We start from the raw sequence: 14,612 nt of genomic DNA on the forward strand, positions 1-14,612 counted from the left end.
AATTTTGACCAGGGGTGCCCAAACTTTTGCATGCCACTGTATTTTTAACAGTCACCTCGGCTGTGTATTGTTAGTGACATACATACTGCCACTGAGACTTACAGTATGCAACAAAATACACAGGAGAGTGCTGAAATAAAGCGTAGCGTCACTGCAGACCAGCTCCTGCAGCAGTTTGTCTCTCCTCCTGATTCACATGTTTATCTGCTTTTCAAACTGTGGTATAATCATTTGACTGTGGAGACATTGCTCTGCTGCACTTATGATATCACCAAGGAAAACATGTTTCCCCCCGATGCCTCATATCTTGCGGTTTCAAAGGTTTCTGTTTGTATGACTTAACATCCTCTTTTTTTTCATGGAGTTTCCCCTCTAGACTGAGACGAGGCTGCGGAGCAATGAACACATCCAACTGAGCCGCCTGATTACAGTACAAGCTCTATTTATCAGCTTCCCAACGACCGGTGGCCATGAAGGAGGCCTCACTCTTGTGTTCAAAAAACATTTTAAATGTATCCCTGCTGCTGCAAGTGAATTTCCTAACTTTGATGTGCTGCAGGTTTGAAATTATCTATGTAATCTATAAGTTACAGATGGCTGTTTTGATCTGCTCTCTGCCCGTCTCCAAACCAAATACTGGTTTGCTCTTTGAGATGGTATCTGCAGTTGTCTTAAATGGCAACAAAGCCCTTATTACAAATCACTTTGGCATTCATATGCACAACTGCTGACTGTTAGAATATCACAGTGTCTTTTAAACTGCGAGTAAAATAAAAACCAAGCGTCAGCCTTTGATTCTTTTTATTTTCACTTCAAGTCTCGTTGCTCTTGCTGGAGAGGACATTTTTTCTCTGATCACCGATTCACATTTCTGACTTTTTTAAGGTGACAAGTGGTCAGCCTTTGAAGAGCTGCTACTTTGATCCATCACTTCATCTTCTGATAACTAACTTCATATACTAACTTAAATCTGGACTTTACTGTGTAGCATTCCGCTCCGTGTCCAATTGTGACTGCCACATTCTCATGTTCAATACTTTGCAGTTTTGCAAGTTTTGGGCACTTGAGATGTCTAGATTGTGCATTAGTATAATCCAAGTGCCTAATTTTTTTCTCCTCAAATATACAGACAGATTCATAAAGAACTATCTTCATCTACAAGAAGAACAAGGAGTCCTACAGCAGATGGTTTGGCCTCCACAGATCCCGGACCGTGGAGCCAGTCTGGGATTATTTTATCAGCCTGGATCCACACAGTCCAAGAGATGTGTAGCAAGTTTTCCAAGGTACTTGAACAGCCTCCCTCCTAAGAAGTCTAAAAAGCTGTGGCATTATTTTTGAGAGCATCTTCACTTTTCTTAGCTGAAAATTGGTTTAGTGGATTTTTTTCTCTCTTTTTTTTTATACCACTCTCACATCTGTTGGTTCATACTATGAAGCTGGAGCTCAGGGAACACCACTCTAAAGCTCACTAGGTATCACGTGATATCCAGTGTTTCCCCTAGCCGTTTTGTCTTGGGGGGGTGGGGGTCGATGAGTCCGGGGGGGGGGGTTGTATGTGAAGGTGTGTGTGTTCATCTCTCACGCGCTCTGTTTGGATTAAATAAACACAAATAGGCTACAAACACACACATTGGCCTCTAGTATTTTATATTGTTTTCATATATTTTACTGATCGAAATTATAGAATAGGCCTACGAGTGTGTGTTTTATTGAGTGTGCGTATTTCATATTGTCTCTGTACAAAGACTTATTCAAGATTTGCGTTTGGGCAACACTGAAATATAACAGGCAAAACATCGAAATTGATTTATTCATGGCCACATTAAGTGAAATTATTAACTTTACCGATTATCCATCTGTCCTGCTGTGAGTGGACAACTTCTTTCAGTGGTGACTGACTGTATAAAAAATAAGATATAGGCTGTAGTCTAATATATAATGAACTAGGGATGCACATGTTTAACCGTTAACCGATAACAAGAACTTTGACCGATTAATACTATCGGTTATTTATTTATTTTATTAGCTCCTTATGTCGTCAACTCATGGGGGCGTGTTGGCACGAGTTCACGTGCCTTCAGTCATATTTCGCAGCAAAAAGTTCCACAGGAGGACTGACAGTATGTGCAGCAGCAGCCCCAGTGAAGGAAGATCAGACAATAAATGTAGCCTACGGACATAGATGTGCATCACCTGTAACAACGGCGCTGGAAAAAAAAACAAAAAAAAAACGAGGACGTCGCTGCTCTCCAGCCTGTTCACCTGCAGCTCTCCTGCAGCTCCACGGAGGAGCTGTCAGAGGAGTTCTGCTGCTCCTTCAGCCTGGTGTTTGGCTGCACTTTGTATAAAAACAGTTCTACATTGGACGATCTAACCTCCAGAGCGCACTGATCAGCTGAGACAGAGCGCACTGATCAGCTGTCGCGGCGCACGTGTGTATTTCAAGTGTATCCGTCTGCGGCCTGCAAGAGGGAGGCGTGTCGAGTAGTAGGCACTGTAGGAGGCGTGTCGCGTAATGACGTCACTACGCGACACGCCCCCCGCCACTACAGGGAACGCCCTACACACGGTTCTTAAAGGGATATGAGCCCACTACAGTTGCATGTTGCATGCAAAAGTTAACGACTTTGCCTACGCGTTCTTTGCCCTATAATGAATGTATTCAAAAGCTTACAAATGTTATTATTACATTTTTTATTGGGTAAAAACAATTAAGGCAGGATTTCATTTATATTAAAATTTAGATGTAAAATTTTCTGACTTTGTCACAAGAGAAAACACAAGATAATTAACAGACAGGAATTCATGAGCTAAATGTCAGTGCTTATGTGGGAGTAAGAGCTAATGTGTTGATATATATATATATATGTATATATATATATATATATATATATATATATATATATATATAGGTATATACATATATATATATATGTATATACATATATATATATATGCAGTGGGAGAATGGTTTGGCTTGTTCGAGTGGAAAATCATGTTAGGAGTCTATTATAATGTGGGAAAAACTGACCCAGGACTTTAGTTACATTTCACATAATTATTAAGGCACAAACCATAAAAAAATGGCACCCTGGTAAAAGAATAAGTGAAAGAAGCTCTATTCCTTTCCCAATTTAAAAAAGATACTTCCTCACTCTTTTTTTCTATTGTCACATTGGTTCCAAAAGAAAAATGTAAATCAGCTGCTGAAACAAAACTCTGTCTCCAAAAGAATAAGAAACACTTTGAGCTGATGCAGGGACAGTTTATTTTAAGGCAGGTAATTATTCAGAGTATATACAAGTTCTCTCCAAGTAGTTAAACACAGAATAAGTTTTAAATTGTAGCTTGTTGTCCCCAGTCAGAGAGGAAGCCTTTGTTTTATTTTGTATTTGTAACACATGTTTAATAAGGCAGCATCTACATGGTTGCAATTACTGTGGAAGACCTTGAAGTTGCTGTTGTTTTTGCAGAGGAAAGAAAAGGAGGAGGACAAACGCCTTCTGTCTTTATGAGTTGTCATTATTGTGGCACCAAATGTTCTCTTTACAGCCAGGTTTGACATCAGCCAAATTATACCTATAGCCATTACCCATGAGGGTTCAAATAAAGTCCACTTTTCATTTGGCTTCTAGAGTAACTCCCAACTATGTCTGTGATCAGGTTCCCTGGACTCAGCAGCTTTTGTTTTAGTACTGTACTCTTAGTTATGCCTATAAGCAGCTCCCACATAGCCTCTAAAATAACAACAAAGGAGACAAATCTCCCTTCAGAGCAGCTGGAGCAGCTGGATCGTGTATTCATGTTGGAAAACAAAGACCTATACAGCCATTAATCTGATCATTTAAGACGAAGGTGACATTGAAAATACAAGTCGATGTGATTCACTGGCTTTAGCCTCTCATGTATTTCTGACTGCTCTACATATTTTCCACAGCTATGGGGAAAATATTACTCCTAGCTGTGTACGTACGCAACATTTTCAAAGTATCTCTTTGAAGATGTAACTTTGAAAAATTATCTCTGTTGCTCTGCACATAAATTCCCTTAACTGGTGTCAGCAGAACATCCACTTCCCCGCCTCTTTATTCCTATTAATTTACATTCATATGGAGTGATGGGAAATGAAACAGTGAACCTTTGTTGAGAGCTGGTGGTGATGCTCTAATGAATGGCTCTCTCATCCCTGAGATGCAGTTTTGTGACTGTGACTTGCAGCCCGTGGCTGACACATTGGGGTGACACAATGAGAAGAGGCTTGTGGAAAGACGGGACGAGCCGAGTACCCAGATAAAGCTGCTCCGCTGAGCTGCCAGCAGGGGGTCTTTGAGTTGTCTCCAGGAGAGGGGCGGAGGGGGGAATTTTGGGAGGCAGAGCTCAGAGTAAACAGTATCTGCCGAAAAACAACAACAGCAACAACCATGCTCCCTAATCAAGTGGCTCTATTGAAATGCAAAGCCCTGCTTCTTCGGTTCCTCACGAAAATCGCAGAGTGATTAGAAGTAAAATACATTATATGCGCCATTACTCCACCTAAATTACATGTTTAAACACCAACTAGGATTCTACAACATCATATAATTAGGCATTATTAGTGTCATCATGAAATATGGCACGAGTCTAGTGAAGCTAGGCAGATTAATTACGTGAAACAGCACCTCAAAGGCACACTGGGTATGAGACTTGTCTCTCTCCCACTCTGTTATTTTCCTGACTGTATGTTCTAATCCATGTATTGCTGCCCTAAATCCCAAACACTGGTTTGTGTTAAGCCGAGAGGACTTATAAAAGGGCAATCATTGAAGGGAGAGAGGGAACGTCAAGACACAATATCAAGTCAAACGATGCTAGAAATGTATTTTCACATCTCACAAAGTTCAGAATCAATACTGTATCTGCTCATTAACGATTTTTGAAGTGCAATGAACCTGAAATGAAAAAGAACACAGACGACCAAACAAATGCTATAGGGAAAAAAATAGTGTTGATGCCATTTAAACGTCTAGTTTCATTCATTTGTCAAAGGATGTGTTTCACATTTTGGGAAATAGATTGATTTGCCCTCTGGCCAAGACCTAGATTAGAAGATTGATTCCACAATCATATGGGCACAAGATATGAAGCCATAGCTTAGTTTAGCTTAGCTTTGCTTAGCATAAAGACAACAAAGGGAGATGAGTGTTCATATAAGTTCATTGGATGTTATAAAAAAGAAAAGAGAAATAATATTCCTTGTATGTATTTTATGACTGTGTCTGGCATTTGATAAATAAAAGTTATTAAAAATAGATAAATAAATAAATAAAAGACAATAAAGGGAGGACCAGCTAGCTGGGCTCTGCTCCAAGGTTAAACTGTGGTGTTGGTATTAGGTGTCATAAAGAAAGTGCAGAGACAAACTGTAAAGATATTCCTTGAACCGTGCAACAACTCAAAGACACACAAGCATGTAGATCTTTTACAAACAATACAGTGGATCTGCTGACGAGGAATACACCACAAATAAAACTCCAGTGTCACCCAAGATCCCACACACGGTTAAACGCTGTCGATGTGGGAGCTTTGCATGCCGTCTGCACTTTTAACTGAACGGCAAACACATGCAGTATCAGACCTATTTATGATTTTGGGCTGATCCTTTCCTTTGAAGCTGTTATAACAGTAAAATCAGGTCAGATCTCCAGGCTCTGCACACACACGTTGAAGAACAACACAACAACAACAACACACTATTGCATAGAGATGGAAATATTCTGCCACTTCTGCTCCACAGCGTGACTGTAAACAATATAATGTTTCCTAAGTCTCAGCGCTAAGGTCTTATTTCACTTGTTGGCAGAGAATCATCCCGGTTCTTTACAGCCTGCCAGATAGCCACCAGCACCGCTGAGAGAAGAAGAAGCACTCCACTGGGAAATTCTTTTCTTCTGGTGTTTGTTGTCCTCCATCACAGACATGATGCATACATACATCCAGAGGAGGCAAAGCAATTCAGCCGGCATCATAAACATGTCTTACTGGAAGGAATAACAACCGCTTAAAAGTGCACACCAATGATGAAGCGCTTTTTATGAAAAGGAAATTGTGTTTTGAGTCCAAACATCAATTGATCACATGCTTGCAAATTTAGTCATGATCTCCTGTGCTGCACCCTCAGGGTTTTTTCATTACAACCTTATATAGCTCTGCTTAATGAAACAACTTTATGTCCCGCTGCTTTGAAGTCTCCACCCAGGCACAAACCCTGGTTACTGTGAAACAGCTCAGAAAGCTACAAGGAGCCGTCATGAATTAATGAAACGGCCTCAAAGATACTGAGAAGTTCAGTTTTTTGGACTTTGACATGGTCAGCTCAGCAAGGAAGAAAGCAAAGAGGCATTCAGACGAGATCTCTCCTCAGCCCAGCTTTGGCACACTATGATCTTCTCTGAAGTTTACAGCCAATATGTCGGCAAACTGTTGCCTGTTTACACTGCATTTATCTGGATTTAAGTGGTACGTGACGTGACCACCTAAGAAATGGAAGCACAGCATTCACTCTGCTTTCAGCTGTGGTTGGGTCTCTATCAACTCCTGTGAGAATGAATTTTACCTGCTAACAGCTCCATTATATTCACCACTGAATCACTTACATTGTTTAACCTTCCTCTTGTGTTCGGTCACCAGTAACCCATTTTCAGCTTTTAAATGCATAAAAGTACCACATAAATTTGATTATAGCATTAAGGCCTTTTGACTTTGTCATCAACCTTTTTTTTTTTTTTTTTTTTTAATTAAACAACTTTTTCCCCCCACAAAATTCTAAAATGCTCTGTTTAAAATTATGATATTTGTGGTGTTAGGGTCAATTTTGACCCAGTTATAACGATATGAACAATAATGAAAGTTAAAACTGAAATCATAAGTGCAAAACCGACATTTTCATGGATAAGGAAGCCTAAGAAAAGAAAAACTAATTGGATTAACAAAAAAAAAAAAAGTTTTTACTGTACTTTACGGCTGATTTCAAACACACCATAGATGGTAGCAGAAAGCTAACACAAGACAAAGGTTAATCTCAAAACCAGCTGTGGCTGGAAATAAGGCTGATGAGAGGCTGAAACATATAAACAAAAACAACAAAAAAAGCTGAAAGTCAGAAAACTAAAACACAAAATGTTGGTCAAGCAGAGGAAAAACATGTGTTTGCTGATTTCACGTTATTTGATTATTATTTATTATTATTTGACATATTGTTATATGAAAAGATGAGATATGCAGCTTTAATTTTACAAAAAAAGAAAAGACCAGAATAAATCAGCCTAAAGATCGTGTGTGGAAACAACTCCAGTCCACTCCCACAGCTCTGTTTCATTGTCAGGTGACCTCTAGTGGTCATAGTGGGACAATGTAAAGGGAAGGATGCCTGTGTTGGACAGGACTTTACACAGGAGACCACAACAAATAATCACGGTTTCATCCATGACTTTTAGGGAAGTACTCCTTCCAGTCCAAAGTATGATCTCTCCCTAAACCCTCTGGTATTCAGCATCAAGTAGGTATTACCTTTTAATGTTTCTCAGATTTCTCAATGAATCTATGTAACATTTAGAAGAAAAGTATTGATTTGTAAATATAAAAGTCCTTGTGGTGTTACATAGTTTTGCCCAGTTTCTGATTGACATAAGCTCTCATCTTCTGTTTTATAAACACCAATTGTAAATTCCATCAATGCATTTACCATCGGCCCACTGTGATAATTCATAAAATAGTCTTGATGTAAATATCCACAATAAAATATAATTTCTGAGATTTCACATTCAAACATATCCTTAAGGGCCTCGTGAGCCAAGTCGCCTCTGTGCCTCAAACTAACTAAACTCTAAATGTTCCATAAGCTTAACCAAGGTTTTAGTATTGTAACCATGGTGATGAAGGTTGAGTACACCTGCTGGCACAGGGAGGTTTTCTGAGGAGACAGGAACGATCCGAGCTGAAGTTGGAAATATGCTTCATCAGAGCTACTAGACGGACGAGCTTCAGCAGAAAACCGCCCTACCCACACACACACACACACACACACACACACGGATGGGATTTTCCTCTAGAGGCCGTCTTACAAACTGTCCTTATTCTTTGACAAGTCTTTTAAATCAAAACCGCCTTTATGAGAGACAAAATTTGTAAGTTAAGGTTTCAATTCAGAAGAGAGAAGCATCTGAATTACATTAGATCTCCCCATGTGTGCAGGAAACAAAGTCAAAGTCATTCTGTAAAGCGTCAACTTGATATGCATCAGTTCCAAACCAGGTTTATATCTGACACAGCACATTACTTGCCTGCTGTGCTGAGGTTTCTCCAGGCTTGAGAACCACATGTGAAACCCCACTGTGAGCCGCATGAAGGCTGCATAAAGATTTTGATACAAAGTGGCTTAAAATTTTAATGTTGCTGTTATTAGTCTTCAAAACAAGTTTAATCTTTAAAGGAAATTGATGGGCTGATGGGCAAAAAGTCTCACTTTCTACAGTGTTGCATTAGGATGCGGGTGGTGCGGCATGGAAATTTGTAAACTGAGCTGTAAGGAATGTAAGATTTATTACACCCAAGGAGGTTTATCTTGGACAGGTAAAAAAAGAATATGTTTTCTAAATGGGCAGACTCAGCTTCATTCTGATAATCTCATAAATCAGACCCGTGCACAAAGTGAAAAATGATATCAAGATACTGTTTAAGATTAATTAGAGAATCTGACTTTTACAAATGAGGGCCCAAGTAATTCCTGCGCATCAAGTCAGCTCTCAGAACACGAGAACAGTTAACAGAATTAAAGCCTGAGGACTGCAAGTGAGAAACTGATAAATCATCTCAGTCCCAGTCGAACAGGTGCAGAGAATCATTTGAGGGTGACTTTGTAAAAATGACAGAAATACTTACTTCATCTAAGAAGAGGAATAGAATAGAATACAACTTTATTGATCAGTTCAATTTTGCAGCTATCATACAATACTCATCTGTTCAACACATTCATTAAAGCAGAAGTAAGCGATATTTTTGTGTTAATATAAGTCTTAAATAGTTATATCTTCCGACAGCAATCACTTACATAGAGTGTTTGGACCGAAACACGGGTCTCTCAGTCACTCTGCTCTGCTCTGAGCCGAGGAGAAAACTTTTCTCGTATCCTACAAGTTTTATCCAATGAGGAGAGAGAACGGCATGAAGGGCTGTGTGTGCAGCCAAGGAATGTGCGTGAATGTGGTGACGTAGGGACGAGGACCAATAGATCCATGACGAGGGCGGGGGCTGTTAACTCCATCGGCTGACAAGAAGTTATGGTGCGTTCAAGGCAACCCGTAACTCGTGTTTTTCCGACCTGTGAAGTCGTACCAGTTCAATCTGGTACGAGTTCACGGGTCGGAAGTTACGAGTGGCCATTATAGTGCACTTTCACAGGTAAAACAGGTCGGAAAAACACGAGTGGGTTGCCTGGAATGCTACAAAGTCGTAAGTCGTGACTTGAAGCTGTAATTTACGATTTCAAAAGCCTGCCATGAACGCAGCATTAGCCAAAACGACCGGATCGCTTACTTCTGCTTTAATTAAAAGTCAAGTTAAAAGTCAGTCATAACAGAAATAGCATACATGCTCATAGAGTTAAATCAGTAAGTAGTTAATTTAAGGGAGCAGTCATCTAGAAAAACATATCATAGATTTAAAAATAAAAATCATATGATGTCATATCATTATGTAGATATGACAAAATAAAAGTGTAACTATGAATTATGAAAAAAGTCACTTATTTCAGCAAACAATCTCTCCAGTAAAGACCAATAACACGTGTGCTGTACAAAAACAAAGTCTGTGTACACTGTCATTACCTGAAATGTTTGTATGGTCTAACAGTGTTGACAATAAAGTGCTAACTGTGACACTGTCGACATGTGTTGCAGCTGCAGTGATGAAACAGCTGCAGGAAAACATCAGACATCAGAATAAGTCGGTCTAATTTTAGAAGCTGGGGCTTTGCACAGTGCGCCTCAGTGTAGCAGTAGTAGTATGTTTCTTGTGCAATACATGTTAAATCTAAGATGTTCAATATAACCACATAGTAGAGTGTACAGTGTATACAATTACTGAGAAACTGGGACAGAGTTTGTGTGTCAGCGAGGAAGGAGTGTGGTGAGGTCAGAGGAAAGTGAAAAATAAGAGATGGAGAAAGAAAGGAGGAGGGAGTGTGAATGTGTGTAGGACTCACCAGTGGCCTCTGCACAATGTTGATACTAATGACCTCATGAGTATCTGGGGAACTCTTTAAAAAGAGCCAGACAAGAGACTGCATGAGGAGCTGTGGACACAATTACAGTAGTTTCACTGTAATGTGAAAGTTAAAAGGTGAGGTTATGGAACTACAAAGGAGGAAAATGGGAGAAGGTTAACGGTACATTCTGTCAGAGAGCCACACAGTCAAAGCACCACACTTCGCTGCACTTGAAATAAAAAAGACCAGATGGACAAAGAAAATAAAACGTGACTTCTTCTTTGTCCGGGTAAGGCCTCCGTCAGCTCTGTGCTGCATTGAGAAAATACGAATTTGGTGCTCCAGCTGGGAGCGTGTCGACAAAAAGAGAACATGTGACAGCAAGTGACAACAGCTGCAGGTAAAGCACAAGTCAAAACATTATAAAAAATATATTGAAACTTTAAATAAAATATTAGATTAAAGGTCCCATATTATGCTGTTTTTCAACCATTTCACATGGATCTAAGTTGTCCAACCATATTGTATTCCTAGTGTATTGTCCCCAAGTCAATCTGCAGCTCTACATCTCCGCAATCTAAAAGTGTCTCTCCAGAGCTCTGCTGTGAACGAGCCATTTCTGTGTCTGCACCTTGAAATGCAAATTAGATGTGTACTAAACCACGTCCACTGCACACCTGTCATGGGGAGAGAGGGTGTGGTTTTCACTACAGGTAGGCTACATGTGCCAATGTTGACATTGGGAATAGGGATGGGGTCGGGCATTGATTTCCGGGAAAAAAAAATGTTTCTGAGACTCTCACCTTGTCTGAAAAAATGTAAATGTTCCTTTTTTACTGTGGCAGAAGGAGAAAGCCTACATGGACTCCTACAGCCATCAGAAAGTTCTGTGTGAAACTGTCAAATAAAAAAACAAGTGAAACTGAGGAGCAGCACAAACTGTGCACGGTGCGACTGATGAGAAGCTACTGGAGAATATTGACGTGTTTTTGCGCCGAGAGAGGAGACTTCCTCGTTCAGATGTCTCTCATTCTGTGATGAGGACCGCTGCGCTGATGAGAAGCGGTACCGTTCCAATACTCTCTGGTCCGTGATTTCATTTTTAATGACGGACGGCTATGTTTCAGTCAATGATTCAAATCAATCCGCTTCATGTGACGGACGGGGGGAGGGAGGGAGGGAGGGAGAGAGAGAGAGAGAGATGTGTGGGGGGGCTGTCGCTGTTACGGAAATGTCTCAGCGGGCGGAACTCACGTTTCCAGACTTTCCAGACTGGCCCAGGGGGAGGATAAGGAAGTACCGGGAGGTGGAGTCACTTGAGTTTGGTGCTTCGTGACGTCAAGCTGCACAGCATTTCCAATTCGCCCGTTTGGAGGCAAGATCTCAAAAAAGTGTAGCAATCAACTACAAAACCAGTAGAAAGTGGATTTTGCATAATATGGGCCCTTTAAAAGTTTACCATTATCATTATTACAATAAAGATAGGCTACCGTATTGTTGTTCCAATAGCCTAATGTAAGTTACATCCTCAACAGTATCACAGTCAAAAAAAAGAAAAGAAAAAACAAAGCAACGCTCCCCATTCCCCTTGAGCCAGAGGACTTTAAATGAAACTTGCACACGATACTGAGATGCTTCCACAGGCAATTTGAATTGTAGAAAGATGAGAAATGGAAAACCAATCTTCCACAGCTGCACTGAGAAATAACTGCAGCAGGAGCACCAACTTACACAGCATCAGCTGGCTCGTAAAAGTTACTACCACAGGCAACCCCAGGCAAGCACACTTTAACAAGGGGCCAATGAAAAAACTACAGTCCGTTGGTGGTAAAAGCAGCACATGTAGATGCCATTCTTAATCATAAAAAGCATAAAAAGCCGATGGTTGGGGGTCAAACTGTGGTCTGGTCGGGTCTAAGCTTCAGTGAAAACACATAGAAGTCGTCAGTATCTGAGAATCTGTCTCGGAAAAAGATAGTTATCGGCTCAATCAAGAAACACAGAGAGATCAGTGGCAGTGGTTATCTCTACCATGGATTATAACACGGTGACAATTACTTTATAAATTATTCTATATATTTAATAAATGTGCTTAGTGAAAACATCAGAAATGAAAAATACACCGACTAAAAGGTGAATCTAAAACCACCAGGAAGAAAAAGATTACAACTGACAGAATATCTCAATTCCCAACTTCATTAACAGCCATTTATATTCTACTGTTAGCCTACATTCTACTGATCTTAACTTGACTGCACAGGTAATTACTCATCACTCGAATCATATTCAATGAGTCTGAAATCATGGGGTTCACTTTAGGAGATAAATGGTGCCAATAAGCTAATTCTATAATCGTGCAGTTCAGTCTTTGTGCTTCCACAAAGACTGAATAAATTTGCCTTTGCGGGATTGCAAACATATAACGCATATACATTCATGAGTTTAACACCGACTACCAAATTCTTGCACTCTAGGAAGACTTTTTTTTTTGGATCTTACTGTAGAATTAGAATTGAAAAACATGGAAATAAAGAGAAACCCCTGACTCTTGTACTCACTTGAAGTTTTCACTGCTCAGGCCTTCAGGTTCTTCCTTATACATACTGTCATACAAAAAATGTAAATTGTATACTTACAGAGCAGGAAGGAAGACCGTGACTTTCCTGAGGGACTTTGTGAGGAAAAACATTCATTGAATATGTAGTGCAGTTTACTGATCGGAAACCTGACATGTAAATTCAGTCTGAGGAAAGGTTTGAGGGTGGTGAATGCACGCTGGAGTTTTATTTACTTGTGTTTATTTACTTCTGTATCTGAAGTGCTTCAGAGAGGAGCCACAGCTCCAAGACCAGCTCATCCTCATGAAGTGAAGACCCTAATTTGAAACTCTGTATCTCTTCTCAGGTCAGGATTTAAAACAAAACTGTGAGAAACGAAAAAAGAAAAAATTCTGGTCTGACATTGGATTATTTTTGTATTCTTTTTTCAGTTGAATGCCCTTAAATTTCCAAAAAACAATTTGCAATATATTATAAAATACTGTTCAATGTGGTTGTTGCTCCCAAGACTTCCCACGAATTGAACTGACTCCACTGTCCAGTAGTCTCGGTCACAGTTCCCAGTAGTTTTGACCCATCAGCAGTGTGAATGTGTATATTCACCTCTGTAAGTGCACACTTTTTTGTCCTTCTTTTGTTTTATAGCTCAGTCTCTAAACAGCTAAACAAAACAGCAGCATTTCAAATATTTATATCCCTCCAAATTATTAAACACGCAGACATAAATATATTTGTCTATCTAAACTTCGTCACAGGGGCATGCTGTATGTCATAAATATGCTTGGTCTATACACACACAGTCTGTCCCATCGACATCACAATTCATATACGTAAATAATTTCAGTTTCTCTGTGACCTTCGGTGCAGATATTTTATGAGGTCCCATCTTACACAAGAACACTTCATCTCTTATTCATGTTCTTTTCCCCCACAGCCATTAGTGGATGTTCATCCTGACTGAGGAAATGCTTGGCTTGATGAGTGGTTCGGTGCTGTTGCATATTTCGCATGCACACAAACAATATCAATACATAAATATTTTACACTTTAGAAACAGATACTGGACGGTAAGTCTTCATCGGAGAAGAACTTTGTTGACAGTTTGAACATTAGTGTGGAGGAAGGTTTTCTTCTTGTTTAGAGCATGGACGGTGTCTTTAGATAATGAGGAGACTGTAAAAGGCTCTTAAACAACACTGTCCCCTGTCGGTGGTGCCTGCTGAACTGAGTGACCTTAACACAGGAGAACACACAGGTTGGACTTTGTAAAAGAGGCACAACACCCATTTCATTAAACTCTCTTCTTTAATATTAAATACATTACTCTCTATATATCCACATATGAAAGCATCTATCGCTATTTACACTCAACCCTCAAAAAAGAGCCGTATCATACAAACACCCTGTATCTATTCAGAGACATTTCTTTCTGTCCTCAGACTTCAACAGTGATTGTCGCAGCGTTTCCTTCACATGGTTTTTGCTGCAGGGAAGCCCAGCAGCTGAAGGACTGATACCTTCCCCAGAGAAGTCCATACAAGGAAAATGCATCATTCAGCCATATTGCTAGGCTCATCCAAGTATTAACATTTGCAACTGCACAAATGCACTTATCACCATTTTGTTGAACAGACATTCTTTGACTGCAACACCTATCGGAGTTGGTTTTGATCTGCGCACGAAAACCTGCCACACCTACGCAGATTTATAAAAGAATGATTTTGGTTTAAAAAGCAGTAAACAATGAAGTGACATTCAATATTCCTGAAAGAAACCATATGACAGAGACGCACGTCGACACTCAACATTAC

Source organism: Trachurus japonicus, chromosome 3 (assembly GCF_045865225.1).
Source record: "Trachurus japonicus isolate A0001 chromosome 3, Traja_1.0".
NCBI classification, from domain to species: Eukaryota; Metazoa; Chordata; class Actinopteri; order Carangiformes; family Carangidae; genus Trachurus; species Trachurus japonicus.